General features: G+C 44.7%; 1 long non-coding RNA gene across 1 annotated transcript in view; it reads left to right on the top strand.

Annotated features, from left to right (window-relative positions):
• Nucleotides 1-15019: 15019 nt before the first annotated feature.
• The window catches only part of LOC145531685 (uncharacterized), a 37647-nt gene continuing 32510 nt past the window's right edge, over nucleotides 15020-20156 (top strand). The window contains exon 1 of the long non-coding RNA XR_014072665.1: nucleotides 15020-15117. This is a non-coding gene — a long non-coding RNA (uncharacterized LOC145531685). The remainder of the gene's footprint in view (nucleotides 15118-20156) is intronic.

Here is a 20156-nt window from a genome sequence, read left to right as displayed (position 1 = left end):
ACTTTGATAGAGACATGAATTCAGAGAAATAGCTGTCTGCTAATCAGAAGCACCACAGGGCAAATGTGATGATAAATCACAGCAGGCACCTGGTGACTAGATTGAGGAGATGATCTGGAATGCTGAGGTCAGTGTTGAACTGAAAATTGGATACCCCATCTAAAAGGAACACCTTGCAATGCCACCTTCTTATGAGGAAAAGCCCGAGAACTAGATTTTTAATTGGGGAACCTCATGATACTTAAATATTGACTCAGACTTTCTGTACTTTTCAAACCAAATACACAGGGTGATTTCAGCCTTTTGTATCAGTTGGTAACCTCTTGAATGAGATGTAACTTCTGAGAGGTGTTCTCTGTAGTCACAAACATCTGCAGTGTTTGGGAAGGTGATTTTGTTTAATTTCCAAAAAAAAAAAAAGGAAAAAGACATCATGAAATGATGGGTTTACCAAATCCAGTTCACTGGAAATCCATTTGCCAATAGCAAATGGGTGGACTTTCCCTTAAATGTAGTGTGAGCAAAGACCACTGAGATAGATTGGCAGAAGAAGCCCGTGTGAGCCCAGCCTCGTGTTTGTGAGTTCATGTGAGCACACATGTGAACCTCCTGTGAACCTTTACCAAGATGAGAAAGCAAATCCATAATATGCTTTAAAATGGAAAGCTGACCCAGTGTTTAGGAAATCCTTGGCATTCATGGTACCTTACATTGAAATTTAAAATAGTCAAGGCATTATCCTTTTGGAAAACCATGGTCTCAAACCAGGAGATAACCTTATACCCTTTGATCAGGGTCATACCATTGTACCATCCCAGGGGGCCACCGTTAACATTTATCACTCAAACTTTATTTATCGAGATCCTCGTGGCTCAGATGACAAAGAATCTGCCTGCAGTGCAGAGACCCGGATTTGATTCTTGGGTTGGGAAGATCCCCTGGAGAAGGGAATGGCAACCCACTCCAGTATTCTTGCCTGGATAATTCCATGTACAGAGGAGCCTGGTGGGCTATAGTCTATGGGGTCGCAAAGAGTTGGACACAACTGAGCTACTAACACTTATTATGTGCCAAATGCTTTTAAAGGTTTTGTGCACAGAGGCCTCATTTCTGCGTTTATGAAACTTACATTCCTGTTTTGGCAGATTGTGTGAGAATTCCTTAGCCTACTAACATGGCTTTTTCACATCACTACTCAGCCAGTACCCTGCTCATCCTCTCCTATGATCCTGCAACCACTTACACACCATATTTATACTAGTAACATATTAGTAAGTATGGGCTAAGATGGTGGTGGGAAACCCTCAGGCTGCTTCCTCTGAGATGATTATTTCTTATGGAAAATTGCTCTGAGACAGGTCTTTAAGTCATGTATACTTTTTAACCACATGACTTTGGGTGCTTACTAAGCCTGCTCCTAAGTTCTTACACCAGCGATGCTTTTAAGATTGCAGATGCATGTGACGTGGATGTGACTAATGTTGGCAGCAACCAAGAAGTGGATGTTGGAGAGGCAGCTCTCATGATGTCAGTGGATGGTTATCACAGGAGAATGAGTGACATGTTAGCAAATGTGGAAAGAACTTTGACCCAAGGCTAATCTGAATCTGAGATTGGACTTTCAAGGACACAACAGCCATCCTGGCGTCTTGGCTGCACTTGCCTTCCTTCCATCATCATAGTCCTCATCTTCTAGGTGAGAATAAGAGCTGCAGTGTCCCTTCTCAAGCCCCCTCCTCTGAACCTGTGGTATAATAGGTGAGAAGATACTGTGCATGACAAATCATGTGAACGTATAGGGTTATTGCTTTGGTTGCCATTCCTGTTATGAAACCCAGCTTCTCTGAGGAATTTGAATTAGTTGAGTGTGGCTCAGTGATGAAGAATCTGCCTGCCAATGCAGAATAAGTGAGTTCGATCCCTGGGTTGGGAAGGTCCCCTGGAGGAGGAAATGGCAGTCCACTCCAGTATTATTACCTGAAAAGTCCCATGGACAAAGGAGTCAGGAAGGCTACAGTCTGTAGGGTCACAAAGAGTTGGACATGACTGAGTGACTGCGTGACTGAGCAGGTGATAGAAGATACAGGCTATGGAGCCAGACTGTCTGGGTTTGAGTCCAAACTGTGGTGCTTCCTCTCTAGCTGTGTGACCTTGGGCAAGTTTCTTACCCTCTCTGATCATCTGTGGTTTCTCCTTGAGATGGGGCTGTATTGGCACCCATCTCAGTGAATGTCTGTGAAGATACTGAGATAACGTGGGCAAAGTGCTTGTAACAGCACCGGCACATCATAAATGTGCCATGAATAGCAGCTATTGATGTTGTTGATGTTCTTTTGTTATCCAGGGTGGGCACTGCTATGTCATTCTTTTCCTCCTCTTTTATCATTCTGGCATTTCCAGGTCTTCAAGTTTTCTGCCCTCTTAGAAGTCCTGTATTTCTGTGGCTGTGAGGACCTATCTAAAAGCTGCATGGTAGTTATGGTGGTGAGGATGTTTTCTCTCCCATCATCTCAGATACTGATTAATTTATCATTCCACAGATAGCACTTATTATATAAACTTTTATTATACATTTAACGAGTTGTTGTAAAAGTCCTTTAAAAATGTATTGTCATAACCCTCCATCGTAACTTCCTTCCAATACAAAATACCGAGTCTCTCTAGCCCACTGAGAATTAGCTTAAAATGCTTACATGACTTGGATTGGCTTTAAAAACCACGTGTGATTGAGGCTTTTGGTTGAGGTTGTTTAGTTGCTAAGCTGTGTCCAACTGTTTTGCGACTCCATGGGCTGTAGCCTGCCAGGCTCCCTGCCATCCATGGGATTTCCCAGGTGAGAATACTGGAGTGAGTTGCCGTTTCCTTCTCCGGGGGATTTTCCTGACCTGAGGATCAAATCTGAGTCTCCTGCATTGGCAGATTCTTTACCACTCAGCCATCAGGGAAGTCTCTGATTGAGACTTAATGCTATATAACAATCCTCCCAGATTCTGGGAGTGAATTCAAGTCTGCTAATGCTATTAAGGAAAGTGAGAGGCATACCTATTCTCATCCATGGGGTGATATGTCGAAGTGGGCGAGATGGTGTAATTTCCACCTTGGTACATGGAGAGATAGAAGGAGAGATACAGGAAAGAGACAGGAGCTGTAGGGTTTCCATCCCAAGCTTTTCTTGGCTCTGCTCCGCACTCACAGACTAGGTGCTGGTGACCTCGTGTGGGTGGTCTAATGTGTTAAGGGTCTTAACAGGCTTCCCTGGTGGCTCAGCGGTCAAGAATTTGTCTGTAATTGCAGCACACCTAGATTCGATCCCTGGGTTAGGAAGATTCCCCCTGGAGAAGGGGAATCACCACCCACGCCAGTATTCTTGCCTGGAGAATCCCACGGACAGAGGAGCCTGGCGGGCTACAGTCCCTGCGGTCTCAAAGAGTCGGACACGACTGAGCGACTCACGCTTTCACTTTTTCAATAGGAGGAGCTAACCAAAGATATTTTCTCCGTTTGGAGAAACCAAGAAATACAAATCTAAATCCCGATCATGCCTGTTAGAAGTATGCTTGTTACAGTTTAAAGCCACTGAGAGGGGGATTTAATTTACTTTCCCAGCATCCTGGTCTAAGAAGCTGGATTTTAAATGAATGTAGAACATAGTGTTCCTTTGCCCTGGGTATTTAAAAATAGACCAAGAATTCCTCCTAGGGCATCTTTCAGATACACTTTAGCAGACCGATGACGGCTGTTCCCAGGACGGATTTAAAACTGAAACGAAATGAAAATTTAACAAGGTGAGTTTGTTCGGGTTAAAAGCATCTACTCCTTTCAGCCATCCAAGATGATTCCTGGTTGGACAGTTTCCCAAGACAGGCTGGGCTGTTTCCCCAGAAGCTATAATGGTCAGTAAATCATCCTGGAGTTCAGGTCTCTGTTACTTTTTTTCTTGGCAAAAGACCGGGAATGCGAATTTGCCTACCCGTTATGACCTCGCATATTTTTACACTAGGATGCTTCTGGGCTGAAGTCGAAGGTGTTTTGGTGTGTTTTGTTATTGTTTTTTTTTCTCCCCCTTTTGAATGTTTTAGGAACCCAGCAGTTTGCTGCTCTCTGCTGCCCCCTGTTGATTTTGAAAGGGAACAGCTGGTATTCCACTCAGCGTGGTTCTTAAAATAACCCTGGCCAAGAGCTTTGTGTGAGGCTGAACGGTTGAGTTTCTGATTTCAGGTGAGGGCGACTGATCTGTGAAACTGACTTTTAAGTGAAAGCTGAGCTACATGAGGAAGAAGGCACCTAGAAAGGCAGCGGTTCCCGAGTTCAAGGACAAGAAGGAAGTGGACGACTGTGAGAGCCCCGCTCCAGCTGGCTCCATCCAGGTGCTTGCAGCTACGCTTTGCTGCTTTTAGGCTCCTGATCCTTGGCTCCTTATAGTTGGGCCCCAGAATTAAGTTCAGCTAAACAAACACCTTCAGGGTCCCACTGTATGTCAGATCCTGCACTGGCTGCTGGGGGAGAGTCCAGGAAGGCAAGTACAGCCACATTAATATTTTGAGTTCTGGAGTCAGAACACGCCTTGGAATATGAGCTTCATCTCTTGCCAGTTGTGACTTGGATAAGTTACTTAAACCCTCTAAGCATTAGTCTCTGTATCTGTGAGAAACAGTGAGAGCATTACAATGGTATTTATGGTTTCTTGTTCACGTACTAATGTCAGAGCATTAAAAAAATTTTTTTTTTTATTGGAGTGTAGTTGATTTGGGGTTTTCCTGGCAGCTCAGATGGTAAAGAATCTACCTACAATGCAGGAGACCTGAATTCTGTCCCTGGATTGGGAAGATCCTCTGGAGAAGGGAATGGCTGTCCACTCCAGTATTCTTGCCTCGAAAATTCCATGGACAGAGGAGCCTGGCGGGCTACAGTCCATGGGGTCCCAAAAAGTCAGACATGACTGAGCTTGTAGGCACACATAGTTGATTTATAATGTTGTGTTAATTTCTGCGGTACAGCAAAGTGATTCAGTTATATGTATACATATATTCAGTTTTTTTTTTAGTTTTTTTTTTTCCACATAGGTCATCACAGAGTGTTGAGTAGAGTTCCCTGTGCTATACAGTACGTCCTTATTAGTTATCTATTGCATATATTAATATATATGCATATATATATTAATATGCAATATATATATTGCATATATTAATATATTGCATATATTCCCTTTGTAGTAGTGTGTATATGTCAATCCCAATCTCATGTCGGGGCACTCTCATTTTTAAGCACTGTCCTTCCCTTATCTTTTGAATCCTTACAAAATTCCTATGAACTGTGTCAGATGATCATCCCCATTTTACAAATGAGAAAGTAGAAATTTCAAAAGATGAAGGAATATGTACAAGGATAAGCAAGCAAGCATAGTATCTGCCAATAGATTTGTTGTTGTTTTTCTTTGGGTTGTAAACAGCAGAAAACCCACTAAAAGAGGCTTGTCTTATACAGGAGTTGTTATTGCACTTAATGATTCCTGAAGGTAAACAGCTTCACAGTTGTTTACATGGACAGTGCAGTTATTTCACCAAGCATCCTAGGTGCTTCATATCTTTTCATCTTCCCATCCTTGGCTTATAAACTCTCAGGTTCTCATCCTCATAGTGCAAGATGGCTGCCACAGCTCCAGGCATCTTCTTGGCGCACACAGAGGGTGATCACTCAGATAGTGCTGGGAGAAAGAACGCTCTTGGGGAACAGCTGCTTTACTGGCAACCAGCAGGGTCTACCCCACTCATCTGGATTCACCAAGGCTTATTTGAGATCAGGTACTTTGGCCCAAGAGCCCACAACCCACGGATGATGTACAAAGCGCTGAGCTCAGAGCCTGGCACTGAGCAGTTCCTCTCTGAAGATTCCTCAGTGTTTCTGGCATTCTGTTCACCCAGTTGCTCTTCTCAGGATGGAGAGGCAGACACATAAGAAAGTCATTTATGATCTGCAGAATGTTCTGTATCATCTATAGCCACAGACATGTATACATTCAGAGGTTTGATCAGGTTTAAAATGCTGGCCCCTACTGAGGCTGTTTAGATTCGATTTTTCTCTCAAACCAGGTGGTTTTTTTCTGCTTTCTTGCTCTCTTTGATCTGGATCCCGAAATTCCAAAGAATCCTTTTCCATCCACTTCCTTTCCTCTGTAACCCCAGTGTAAGCGGAAGAATTGACTCATTGGAAACCTGTGACTTCATTTGGAGGCTGAGTCAAGAGGAAGTCCCCCAGAGGAGCTTGGGGCATTTTCCTTTTGACGTCACTCTTCAAAAATGATGTCGTGGAACTTCCCTGGTGGTCCAGTGGCTAAGACTCTGCGCTCTCAATGCAGGGGGCCTGGATTCGATCCCTGGTCAGGGAGCTAGATCCTGCATGCCGCAACTAAGACCCAGTGCAGCCAAATTAAAATAAATAAATAATTAATTAAAAAAAAATGATGTCTCATGTTAGAAAATGAGTAAAAATTTCACTAGACTATTTTGGTTAAGATGTCCTAGCTCTGATACCTTCTCATGTTGGACAAGTTAATTAGTCCCCTAGGTCTCAGTTTTTTCATCTGTAAATGGGCTAATAATAACAACCTCCCTACCCCCACCTCTTGAGGATGTTCTGAAGAGTGACTAAGTTAATATTTAAGTACATTTGAATGATGACCAGAGGATTACCACATTCAATAACCCGCCTCCCATTCTTCTAATTTGTGAGTCTCTTCGCCTTCAAACGGCAAAGGTCCTTTCTAGAAGAAACTGGTGACACAGTGGCAAGGGAAGCCTGTTTTTCACTGCTTTTTTTTTTTTTGATTATTTGTCTGGGTTACCTAGTTGGGAGCTAAGGTCAGACATTGCAGGCCATTGCAGGGGGCCCTACAAGGGGAAGCATCAACTGTCTTCTTCATATGTTTTGTCGGACAGACACCTGGGGATTCCACAGGTGGGGAGTCTGAGACGCTGAGCGACCAATGCACTCTGACCTTGAACTGTTTATTTGGCTTGAAGTGGCTCATGGCCAGATAACTACTCTGAGATGATTATCTCAGTTTCTTCTGTTTCTTATGAGTCCAAAAAAAAAGTTGATAGTGATCAGAATTCATTTGTAGAAGTGGTTTCCTTTTCCCTGTCAACTTGTCAGAGCTCACATCTCTCCTCGGCTCGCCTGTTTCACGCATTCACCTATTCAGATATGTTGCAGGCACAGGGCTAGCGGCTCAGTGAAAATGGCAAATGCTTCATCGTGGAGCTTGTTGTCACTTGCCATTAATATTCTTCCCCTCTCATCTTCCTACCCAGAGCCCTTCTTACTGGGAGACCTGCCCGTTTAGTTCATACGAATCTCTTGGTCAGAAATCTAAGTGTCAAAATTCAAATCCTATAAATGTGTCTGTTATTATTAGGTAAGAATCAGCGTTTTCTACAAAGATGCTTGTCTTTTTGAAAGTACTGTTTGAAGGCAAAGAGACTCAGAGATGATGACAATAGGGAGGGTTATTGACCATGGTAAATTTCTGAGATGGGCATGGCAACCTGTTCCAGTGTTCTTGTCTGGAGAATCCCTGTGGACAGAGGAGCCTGGAGGGCTATACTCCACAGGGCTGCAGAAAGTCGTACACGGCTGAAGCGACTTAGCACAAATTTCTGGGCACCGTGCAAAAGTACTTAGCTATTATTTCTGTCACTCCTCAGAACACCTTCAAGAGATGGCGGTGGGGGGTGGGGGCAGGGTGTTATTATTAGCCCCATTTACAGATGGAAAAACGGAGGCCAAGGGATTTATTAACTTGTCTAAGGTAGGAAGGTATCAAGTGGCTCTCAATGGGTTTTAGCATACGCTTGGTTCATTCCCTCTGGCAACCTGAAGATGGGCAGCCTGAGCAGTGAAGTGAGAGAGAGAGACTGTTTGTGTGTGTGTGTGTGTGTGTGTGTGTGTGAGCAGTGGGGTGTGTGTGTGTGTGTGGATATAGCAGATCTCAAATACCACCTTCCCCAAAGGGTGATGTTTTGCCCGCAGCGCTCATTCTCCCCGAACTTCCATCTCATCTTTGTAGAAGATGATTCTTAACCTAATACTAACACACACAGTTATAGGATTTGAAATTTGAGATCAAAAGGTTGGAAGTGAGCCTTGGTCTGCCATTTGCCGTGCTGAGTGTCTTCGGCCCCATTCATCCTGCACTCCAGGCTCTTCCTGCAGGGGCTCTGCTGCCTAGACTTACTCTCAGGTCAGTTCAGTCACTCAGTCGTGTCTGACTCTTTGCGACCCCCTGGACTGCAGCACACCAGGCCTCCCTGTCCATCACCAACTCCCAGAGTTTACTCAAACTCATGTCCATTGAGTCAGTGATGCCATCCAACCATCTCATCCTCTGTCGTCCCCTTCTCTTCCCACCTTCCATCTTTCCCAGCATCAGGGTCTTTTCAAATGAGTCAGCTCTTCCCATCAGGTGGCCAAAGTATTGGAGTTTCAGCTTCAGCATCAGTCCTTCCAATGAATATTCAGGACTGATATCCTTTAGGATGGATTGGTTGGATCTCCTTGCAGTCCAAGGGACTCTCAAGAGTCTTCTCCAACACCACAGTTCAAAAGCATCAATTCTTCAGCACTCAGCTTTCTTTATAGTCCAACTGTCACATCCATACATGACTACTGGGAAAACCATGGCCTTGACTAGACGGACCTTTGTTGGCATAGGAATGTCTCTGCTTTTTAATATGCTGTCTAGGTTGGTCATAACTTTTCTTCCGAGGAGTAAGCGTCTTTTAATTTCATTGCTGTAGTCACCATCTGCAGTGATTTTGGAGCCCCTAAAAATAAACTCTCTCACTGTTTCCACTGTTTCCCCATCTATTTGCCCTGAACTGTATTGAGTGTTAAATCAGTTCGAGGAATCAGTAGTGAACTTCCCTTTTCCTGTCCCACCTGATACAGCTTGCAGCAAGAGTATCCCAGTCATCGAGCCCTGAATGTTCTTTGAATTTCTGCTTAAATGTAAACCAAGAGCGAGTGTAGAATCTTTAGTAGACGTGGGATAGAGTGCTCCTGACTTGGCTGAGTGTAAGATGTACTCTTCATGAAACCTGAACACACATTAGGGAGATCACCTACGAGTTCCCGGTGAAAGATGGCATTTTGAAGAGCAGCATCTTTTTGCGTCGAACCTAAATACGTGTCTAAATCCATCCCATCACTTAGCACAAAAGAGATGTTCTGCAGATATTTATTAAGCTAAATTGAATAACACTCAGTTCAGGCCCTCTTCCCCAAAGCACTGTTCTGCTGAATGTAACACAGAAGAGACGGATCATCATTCATTCTGGCTTAGAGACTTACCGTGTTAAAGTCTTTGTGACGTTCATGGAAAGACCAGGAACACATGAATCTGGGAACTGAGTCACAAAGCTGTGGCAGAGAGACCTGCAAGAGGAGCCCTCCTGGTGCCAGGCAGGTCCACACTGAGTGGTGATGTGGAGAGAAAAGTACAGATGTGCAAAATGCCCCAAGAGCAAGGAGGCACATTTGACAGAAATCCAATTTCTGTCACCAAATTTAGATTACGAGATGAAAGGCTAGATTTATGAGGATGGATTGACTCTCCCTAGGCATTATGACTTTGGAACTGCTGCCAGGTGAAAAGTGGCACTTTTTTTAGAGGAATTTAGTTCCAAGGAAAGGCTTTTCCTTAGGTATGAATTAAAACATCCACCAGTCCATATTGTTCTACATAGGAATACACAAGCACAGGCAAGCTGTTAATTAACTAAAATGTTCTGACTTAACAGCCATATTTGTATAGATAGATATCAGTTCAGTTCAGTGGCTCAGTCATGTTCGATTTCTTGTGACGCCATGGACAGCAGCACTCCAGACTTCCTTGTCCATCACCAACTCCCAGAGCTTGCTCATACTCATGTCCATTGAGTTGGTGATGCCATAGATAGATATAGATATGAGGTGAGAACTTCCAAAATGAGCTGTGATTCCAGCATCCGCAGATAATCATTGAGAACGTTTTCTGGCCCCTTTTCTTTACATGTTCATTGTTGTTGAGTCACTCAGTCATGTCTGACTCTTCGTGACCCCAGGGACTCTAGCCCACCAGGCTCCTCTGTTCATGGGATTCTCCAGGCAAGAATACTAGAATGAGTTGCCATTTCTTCCCCCAGGGGATCTTCCTATCCCAGGGATCAAACCCGTGTCTCCATGTCTCCTGCATTGCAGGAGGATTCTTTACCGCTGAGCCGCTGGGGAAGCCCCTTACATGTCCATTGTTGTCATTCAGTGGCTCAGTTGTGTCAGACTCTTTGTGACCCCATGGACTGCAGCATGTCAGGCTCCTCTGTCCTTCACTATCTCCTGGAGTTTACTTAAACTCATGTCCATTGAGTCAGTGATGCCATCCAACCATCTCATCCTCTGTCACCTACTTCTCCTGCCCTCAGTCTTTCCTAGCATCAGGGTTTTTCCAATGAGTTGGTTCTCGTACCAAAGTATTGGAGCTTCAGCTTCAGCATCAGTCCTTCCAATGAATATTCAGAGTTGACTTCCTTTAGGATTGACTGGTTTGATCTCCTTGCTGTCTAGGGGACTCTTAAAAGTCTTCTCCAGCACCACAGTTTGGAAGCATCAATACATGTCCATACATATTTGCTAATGTGGGATCACTGTAAGTTGCTTTATCTTAAGATACTACAAGCATTTATTCATGCTCTTAAATGTCCTTCTAAGATATAACTTTTTATATTATGAATTATGTCTTATTTTCTACTCTTTTAGGCCGTGCATTGCTGCATGCAGGATCTTAGTTCCCCAGCCAGAGGTCAAACCTGTGCCCCCTGCACTGGGGGCACAGAGTCTTAACCACTGGATGCCAGGGAAGTCCCAAGACATAACATTTTAACCAGCTACGTAGTGTTCCATTGTATGATTGGAGAGTAATCAGTTAAACCCCTTTGTTGGGTATTTAATTTGCTTCCCACGTGAAAGCGTGTGCCTGAGTCTTTAACTCTTGTTCCACCCCAAGCCTAGCTTCACAATTTCTGGACCAACCACAACTAACCTTTTCCCAGGTGAATTTCAGAGAAAAAGGGTTCACATTCTTCTTAATTCAACCTCACCATCTGTAATCAAGGGCTTCCTTGGTGGCTCAGATGGTAGAAAATCTGCCTGCAGTGCAGGAGACCAGAGTTCAGTCCCTAGTTTGGGAAGATCACCTGGAAAACAGGATGGCTACCCACTCCAGTAGTCTTGCCTGGAGAATTCCATGGACAGAGGTACCTGACAGGCTACCGTCCATGGGGTCACAAAGAGCTGGACAGGACTGAGTGACTAACACCTTCACTTTTTCATCTGTAACGAGGGTCATGGAACCTAATCCTTTGATTAATTCTCTCAGAAAATGTATCTTGTAGTTAATGCTTTTTGTTTCTGTTTTTCCATTTTCATCCTGGTTGCATCAGATGGGGCATGTCTGTTTTTCTTAGGAACATTTCTGAAGCTACCAAGCAATATGGAACATGTGGTCAATAAGGGTATTTTTCACAGATGCCTTTTTGTCACACAAATGAGATTAGCCCGAGAAGTGTGATTCATCTTGTACTCTGATGTGGTTTTGTAATCTTCATTTGTCTGTTATTAGGAGAAATTCTCTGGATGAGTCTTTCCAATGATTTATAAACATACAGATTAATCATCCACATTCCTAGCCACCATCCAACCATCCATACATCTATCTATCCAGATATCCATCCACCCAATATTGATTGAGTACTAACTCTGCTCTGGGCTGTGAGTTACATACTGGGACAAAGACATGAACTAAGGTGAATTCTTTCGCTCACATCACTCACATTTAAACGCTGGATTCTTTTTGCTGAAGTTCAAGGCTCTTTGAAATTATTTGTGAACTATGAGTACCTGCTCAGTCACTCAGTGTGTCTGACTCTTTGTAACCCCATGGACTGTAGCCTGCCAGGCACCTCTGTCCCTGGGATTTCCCAGGCAAGAATACTGGAGTGGGTGGCCATTTCCATCTTCCTGACCCAGCAATTGAACCCATATCTGCTGCATTCTCTTGCATAGACAGGCGGATTCTTTACCACTATGGCACCTGAGAAACCCCTGTGAACTGTATTGTTGTTGTTGTTCAGTCCCTAAGTCGTGTCTGGCTCTTTGCAACCCCGTGGACTTCAGCAGGCCAGGCTTCCCTGTCCTTTGATAACTCCTGGAGTTTGCTCAAACACGTGTCCATTGAGTTGGTGATACCATCCAACCATCTCATCCTCTGTCTCCCCTTCTCCTCCTGCCCTCAATCTTTCCCAGCATCAGGGTCTTTTCCAGTGAGTTGGCTCTTCACATCAGGTGGCAAAAGTATTGGAGCTTCAGCTTCAACATCAGTCCTTCCAATGAATATTCAGAGTTGATTTCCTTTAAGATTGACTGGTTTGATCTCCTTGCAGTCCAAGGAATTGTCAAGAGTCTTCTCCAGCACCACAATTCTAAAGCATCAGTCCTTTGACACTCAGCTTTCTTTATCGTCCAGCTCTCACATCCATACATGACTATTGGAGAAACCATAGCTTTGACTATATGGACCTTTGTTGGCAAACTGATATCTCTGCTTTTTAATATGCTGTCTAGATTTGTCATAGCTTTCCTTCCAAGGAGCAAGTTGTCTTTTAATTTCATGGCTTCAGTCACTATCCACAGTGGAGCCCAAGAAAATAAAATCTGTCACTGCTTCCGCTCTTTCGCCTTTTATTTGCCATAAAGTGATGGGACCAGATGCCATGATCTTAGTTTTTTGCATGTTGAGTTTTACACCAGTTTTTTTCACTCTCTTCTTTTCACTGTCATCAAGAGGCTCTTTAGTTCCTCTTAACTTTGTGCCTTAAGGATGGTGTCATTTGCATATCTGAGGTTGTTGATATTTCTCCCAGCAATCTTGATTCTAGCTTGTGAACTATGTTATATACTATGTATAGTATATAGTATATATATAGTATATAGTATATAACATGGGTGGGTGGGTGGGTATTAGTCACTCAGTCATGTCTGACTCTTTGTGACCCCATTGGCTGTAGCCTACCAGGCTGCTTTGTCCATGGAGGCAAGACTATTGGGATGGGTTGCCATTTCCTTCTCCAGGGGATCTTCCCAACCCAGGGATCGAAACCGGCTCTGCCGCAGGCAGACTCTTTACCAACTGAGCCACCAGGGAAGTCCATGTATAACATATATATATATAAATATATATATATATTTACATGTAAATAAATATATATAAACATATAAATATATTTATATAAACATATATACATATATATATGTTATATATAAAACCTTTATGTATGTAGACTCCTGAAAATGGGGTCTTATTCTTCAGATCCTTAAATGACTGCATGATCCTAAAAAAAGACATTGGTATTTAGGACGAATTGAAGAGATCACCCGGAGAAGGTAACGGCACCCCACTCCAGTACCCTTGCCTGGAAAATCCCATGGACGGAGGAGCCTGGTAGGCTGCAGTGCATGGGGTCGCTAAGAGTCGGACATGACTGAGCGACTTCATTTTCACTTTTCACTTTCATGCATTGGAGAAGGAAATGGCAACCCACTCCAGTGTTGTTGCCTGGAGAATCCCAGGGATGGCGGAGCCTGGTGGGCTGCCGTCTATGGGGTCGCACAGAGTCGAACACGACTGAAGTGACTTAGCAGCAGCAGCAGAAGAGACCACCAGGTGATCAGTCGTAACATGGTGTGAGAAATTGCTAAAGTTAAGGCATGGATTCTATGCTTGGAGAACAGAGGAAGTGGGTCCTAATTCCCTGGAGTAGCCCAGTGTTCAGGGGAGCTCCTTGGGTGGTCACACTGAGCCCTGAAGGACGACTCGGACACAGATAGGTGAACAGATGCCTCATAGAGGCATCTGATATGGGCTGAGGGAAGGACACATGCAAAGGCCTAGATGCTTAAGAGGTTTAATCAAGAAACATTTAGTCAGTTAGCTGATCAGCACCTAAATGGAGGGTCCCTGGGGGACGTGGAAGAACTGAGGGGGTAGAACTTGGAAGAGAGCAGATGCTGAAAGGCATTGTGAATCCTGGACTGGAATTTGCTGGAGACCTTGAACGACTTCAAAGATTTTGAAGCAGAGTGACTCCACAAATTTGTCTTTTGAATGCAAATATTTCTGGGAGAGACTTGAGTAGCCTCATCAGCTCAGAATTTAATTGATGGTCCCCTGAGGACTAGGGGCATGAGGCACTTGGGGATGTGGATGTTGGAGCGGATAAAGCCACTGGCAAGGTAAGTGGCAGCCTTGCCAACTTCAGTTCTGGCAGTTTACAGAAATGGAGGAGAGCCATCGTGTTGAGGCCTTCCTAAGGCACCATCCACTTTCCATAAAACAGCTCATTTAATCCTCTTAAGAATTTACAAAGGCATAGATTGGGAATTAGTTTCCTGTTGCTGTTCTAACAAATTACCCCTGTAGTGGCCTGAAAGGAAACAGATTTGTTATATTACAGTTCTGGAGGTCTTCAGTCCTGAATGGGACTCCCTAAGCTAAAATCAAGGGGTGAGCGGGGCTGCACCCCGACTGGAGGCATTAGGTCTGGTCCATTTCCTTGCCTTTTTCAGATCTTGGAGGCTGCCTGTGCTCTTAGGGTTCAGGGTCCTTACAAAGCCAGCAGTGATGGTTTGAGTTCTTCTCACGTCATATCTGACACTGACTCTTCCGTCTCCCTCTCCCACGTGGGAGGACGCTTGTGACGACACTGGGTAATGCAGGCCGTCTGCCCATCCTAAGGTCAGCTGATAATAGCCTTCCTTCCATCTACCACCTTGATTCTCCATTTTCCTGAGAAGGCAGCACATTCACAGGCTTGGGAGATTAGGATAGGGTCGTCTTTATGTGCTGTGTGCTCAGTTGCTCAGTTGCATTCTACTCTTTATGACCCCACGGGCTGTCATCTGCCAGGCTCCTCTGTCCATGGGATTTTTCAGGCAAGAATACTGGAGCGGGTTTTCATTCTCTTCTCCAGAGGATCTTTCTGATCCAGGGATCAAGCCCTGCATCTGTTGCGTCTCCTGCATTGGCAGGTGGGTTCTTTACCACTAGTGCCACCCGAGAAGCCTGGGTCATCTTTAGGAGGCCATTATTCTGTGGACCATACATTGTCATCTCTACTCTTCTGACTGTGGAAATAGCTTCAAAGGTTATTATAGCCTCCACAGCTCTGGAGGGGTCAGAACAGGGGTTTGACCCCCAGTGTCTTTGGCTTCAAAGTCAGCCAGTGATAAAAGATGAACTTGGGACAAAAGTTAATGATCAAAGACATTTAGGTTTCCCTCACCTCTTAGGTCATTTGTGTTCTGTAGAGGGTTTTTTAATTTGCTTTTTAAATTAGTCATCCTCCAAATTACTCACCCCCATGTTGCCATTGAAAAAGGGCTAATATGTGCCTAGGAAATCTGCTGTGAAATGGATGTTAGGTTTTGATCTGAGCTTTGTCCCAATGATGTATCTAACCTTGTTGGGGAGCAGACTGTCCCTGAGGAGAAGGCAATGGCACCCCACTCAAATACTCTTGCCTGGGAAACCCCATGGATGGAGGAGCCTGGTAGGCTGCAGCCCATGGGGTCGCGAAGAGTTGGATACGACTGAGTGACTTCACTTTCACTTTTCACTTTCATGCACTGGAGAAGGAAATGGCTACCCACTCCAGTATTGCCTGGAGAATCCCAGGGAAGGAGGAGCCTGGTGGGCTGCCGTCTATGGGGTCACACAGAGTCGGACACGACTGATGTGACATAGCAGCAGCAGCAGCAGACTGTCCCTGAATGTGCTTGCCATGGATGAGAACGACGACCATGTTCCTTTGGTAGCATCTTTTCTTTTTCTCATTCCCTGAGTCACCATCCAAAGGAAGAGAAGATGTCAGGGATTTGGTTTTTAAGAGGTCCACCATCCATTTGGTTTCTTATAACCCCAGATGATTTTTTCCTGATAATAAGGAAACACTTAGGCAAGGAGGCAACAGTTTCTATGTAAAACCTGAAACTCTTGGACTTACAGAGAAAGGCAGAATGAATCAAGTTAAAAAGTCGCCAAGGGAGAAACTGACATGCACACCAGATGCTCGAATACCCACCATGGCAGGCATCCCACGGGGAGCTCGAAAGGATTTATTTTAGGACAAATGAAAAGGCTACTTTTGAAGCAGGTAGGTCATAGCTAAGAGCTTGGAGGTAAGCTCCTTCTAGTTTCAACTTCAGCCTCAGCTTCCTTAGTGTTTAAGATCATGAAGATTCCCCATCTGCAAATTGGAAATGATGATAATATCAACCTCATCGTGTTGTTGTGAGCAAAACACTCAGTAGATCTTTTGGTATGTGGTGCAAGCCTGCCTTTGTTATCTGTATGTCCATCCAGCCCCCCTTGCTTCCATTCACCCTTGCTTACCATCCTCCCATTCATCTCTAGTAGATACCATTATCCTTATTATTAGTGGAGGTTAGTAACAGAAATCAGGGTCATTGAGGTTTAATGATGGAGGTCTCTCTGTCCGTCCATCCATCCATCCATCTACCTCTCTTTCCATCCATCCTTATTAAATATCATTATCCTCATCACTACAGAGGTTAGTCACAGAAATAAGATCTAATTAGATTTAAATAATCTTGAGTAGATTTGGATTCCTTTCAAAGTGAAACATTTTAAATAATTGTTTAAAACGAACACACAAACACATGACCTCAAGATGGTGAATCCTTCATCGATTTCTTTTGAAATTCTTATTTATTTTTGTTTTCTATTTTTTGACCATACCAAGCGGTATGTGGTATCTTAGTTCCCCTACCAGGGATTGAACCTGCCCCCCTCACCCCCCACCCCGCATTGGAAATGTGGAGTCTTAACCACTGGACCTCTAAAGAAGTCCCCAGTCCTTCATAGACGTCTAAGTGTTTAGAACACCTCTGCTTTTTCTAAGATTGATGTCGACAAACTCTGCCACCTCACTGTTCCCACAGATTGTCCGAGTGCTTTATATGGAGCAGATTGGACCTTTACCATTTAGACAGCTACCAGAGTGTGTTCGCCCTTTTTGTCTTGCTTCCTGGCTTCTTGCGCACGGAGGAGAAGGGCTGGCAGAATTGGAAGCGAGTGGAAGCACTTCTGTCTGCCATTCATTCTGGAAGGCAGACACCTCTAACGAGCTTGTACCTGATAAAGTCTCTGCCTTTGCGAGGAGCTTGGTAACCAGCCAGCACCCGGCTTTACCTCTGATTAGTGCTGCTCTGAGCTTCTCTTCTGAAACTGAAAGAAAGGAAGGAGAGATAGCAAAGCAAGTCCAAAACTGAGTAAGGCAGAGGGGCAGACTAATGACCTGCTGGAGTTTGGAATTGTCCCAGACACACTCTGGTTTTCATGGCGATGCACGGGGAAGTGTGTCCACAATTAGAGAGAGTTGCTTTCTCTCTTGACGTCACCCTCCGCCTGGCTCCAAGCGAAGTCCGGTCTTGAGTTCTTTGCCTTTAAGCTTGGGTGCCAGATCCCAGTCACCCATGCCTAAGTGGCGAAGGAGTTTTGAAGAAGCCTGACCTGCCCCCAAGCTGACCCTTTTAGGGTGTGAGACCTTGGCGGGGGGTTATGGAAACATCATCGGATGTCATTTGCCTTTGCCTCCATGTTGCCATGGAAACAGAACATGGCTTGTTCACGGTAAATGACCTTGTCATTGCTTTTGTATTTGCTCTTAGTTATTTTGCTGAAGTTATTTATAACCTGATGGAATAAAGTCCCAGGAGAGGGGCATTGTTGTGCTTAATTGTTCCATGGGGTGGAGGAGAAAAATTCTATCCCATTGAAAGGAGGAGAAAAGGAAAGAACAGAATGAAACAAACAAACAGAAACACATAGATAAATCCTTCTGAAAATTTCCTCCCAATTGCATTTTTACCTTGGCCCATGCAATGTAGCCCACCAGGCTCCTCTGTCCATGGGATTCTCCAGGCAGGAATGCTGGAGTGGGTTGCCGTTTCTGCCTCCAGGGAAGCTTCCCGACTCAGGAATTGAACCCACGTCTCCTACGTCTTCTGCATTGGCAAGTGGGTTCTTTACCGCTGAGCCACCTGAGAAGACCAGGACCGTGTGTGCTCCATTGTATTTGTTCTAAAATTTTATCTTGGATGTTTTATGTAGCTACTATAACATTTTCTTAAAATCTCTTTTAGGACTGTTCATTCCTTTCAGTCTCCTCTGCAGAACCTTCCCTGTAGTTGGTTAATATTTCATCACAGATTTTGGGATTCTAGACGTTAGCCATTTTGTGGATTCTCTACTCCTCTGATGGCCTCTGAGGAAATTCTGGATCCTTAAAATCAAGCTTTTGGCGTCCATGGACCAGCATAACCTTTCCCTATGCTCTGATGCAGTGCCATCAAGTTTATAATTTACCAGATAAGGATGTTTCAAACCCTAACCCTTGGCTGGCTGTTTACCATCACCATCACTTTATAAAATAGAGGATGTTATATGAGCTATAAAGAAATACCGTAACAGATAATATATTTGATCATCTTTGATGTGTTGGATACATTGACCTCCCTCCTCCTAGCATGGGAAGTGGGCCAGCTCCAGTAGCCTTACCTGGGAAAGAGTTAGGAGTGCAGAGACCCAGGTCCCTCCTCAGACTTCCTGAACCAGCGCTGACAGTTCACTGGTGCCTCCAGGTGCTATGAATGGGCGTTAAAGTTTTAGAAGCCTTCCTCTTGAGGAATGTGACTCCACGTAGGGGACTTCATTAAAGGTGCAAATTCTCGGGTCCTACTCAGACCTAGGAGATCCAGAATCTCTGGTGCGGGAGCGGCGGCGGGAAGGGGGGTGCCCAGCCGCCTGGAGTTTTAACAAGCTCTCTAGATGACTCTGATCAATGCTAATGTATGACAAGCTCTGGTCCATAGAGAGAGCTTTCATTATCTCCATTTTGCAGATAAGAAAAAGGAGCCAGTGGGAGGGTCACTTCTCCCAAGTACTTAGTAAGTGGCCAAGTGAGGGTCTGCACCTAGGACATGTGAGTCTGGAGTCCACAGACCTAGCCATTATGCTGCTGTTGTTGTTTTTTTTTTTTTTTGAATATTTATTTATGTTCGGCTGTGCTGGGTCTTCATTGCTGCTTGGGCTTTTCTCTAGTTGCAGCGAGTGGGGCCAGTTCTCTATAGTTGTGGTGCCCTGGTTTCTCACTATTGAGGCTTCTCTTGTTGCGAAGCACAGGTTCTAGGATGCACGGGCTTCAGTAGTTGCAGCACATGGACTTCAGTCGTTGTGGCTCACAGGGCTCTAGAGCCCAGGCTCAATCGTTGTTGCACACGTGCTTAGCTGCTCCACAGCATGTGGGATCTTCCTGGACCAGGGATTGAACTGGTGTCTCCTGCCTTGGCAGGGTATTCCCTACCACTAAGCCATCAGGGAAGCCCTCTTGTTGTTGTTGAGTCACTAAGTCATGTCCGACTCTTTGCAACCCCATGGACTGCAGCACCCCAGGCTCCTCTGCCCTCTACTATTTCCCAGAGTTTGCTCAAATTCATGTCCATTGAGTTGGTGATGCTATCTAACCCTGCCACCATTTCTTTTGAGCTCCGATCTCCATTGAACTTAGCACTCTCCAAAATTCTTTTTTATTTATTTTCTGTCCCGCCGTCCAGCACTGGAACGTGAGCTCCTTGGAAATTTGGGACTTACCCGGCTTGCTCGCGGCTGTCTTGCTGATCGACATTGCTAGGAACTTTAGCAAACTCTCTCTTCCCCTGGAAGGAATGACCACAGGTGATGGACTCCACCCCCACACATCTGGTTCAACAGGTCTGAATGAGCCCAAAACTCTACATCCCTTTCTTTTTTAAAAAAATATTTATTATTTATTTGGCTGTGCCAGGTCTTAGTTGGGGCACTTGGGATCTTTAGTTGCAGCGAGCAAACTCTTAGTTGTGGCATGTGGGATCCAGTTCCCCGACTGGGGATCGAACCTGGCCCCCTGCCCTGGGAGCATGGAGTCTTAGCCACTGGACCACCGGGGAAGCCCAGGCTCTGCATTTCTGACAGGCTCCCAGGTGGTGCTGCACCTGCTGCTGGTCTGTAG

This window comes from Giraffa tippelskirchi, chromosome 13, assembly GCF_054371585.1.
Source record: "Giraffa tippelskirchi isolate mGirTip1 chromosome 13, T2T-mGirTip1v1.2.pri, whole genome shotgun sequence".
NCBI lineage: Eukaryota > Metazoa > Chordata > Mammalia > Artiodactyla > Giraffidae > Giraffa > Giraffa tippelskirchi.
Note: the sequence above shows the minus strand (reverse complement) of the source record. Positions and strands in the feature narration are given on the sequence as shown.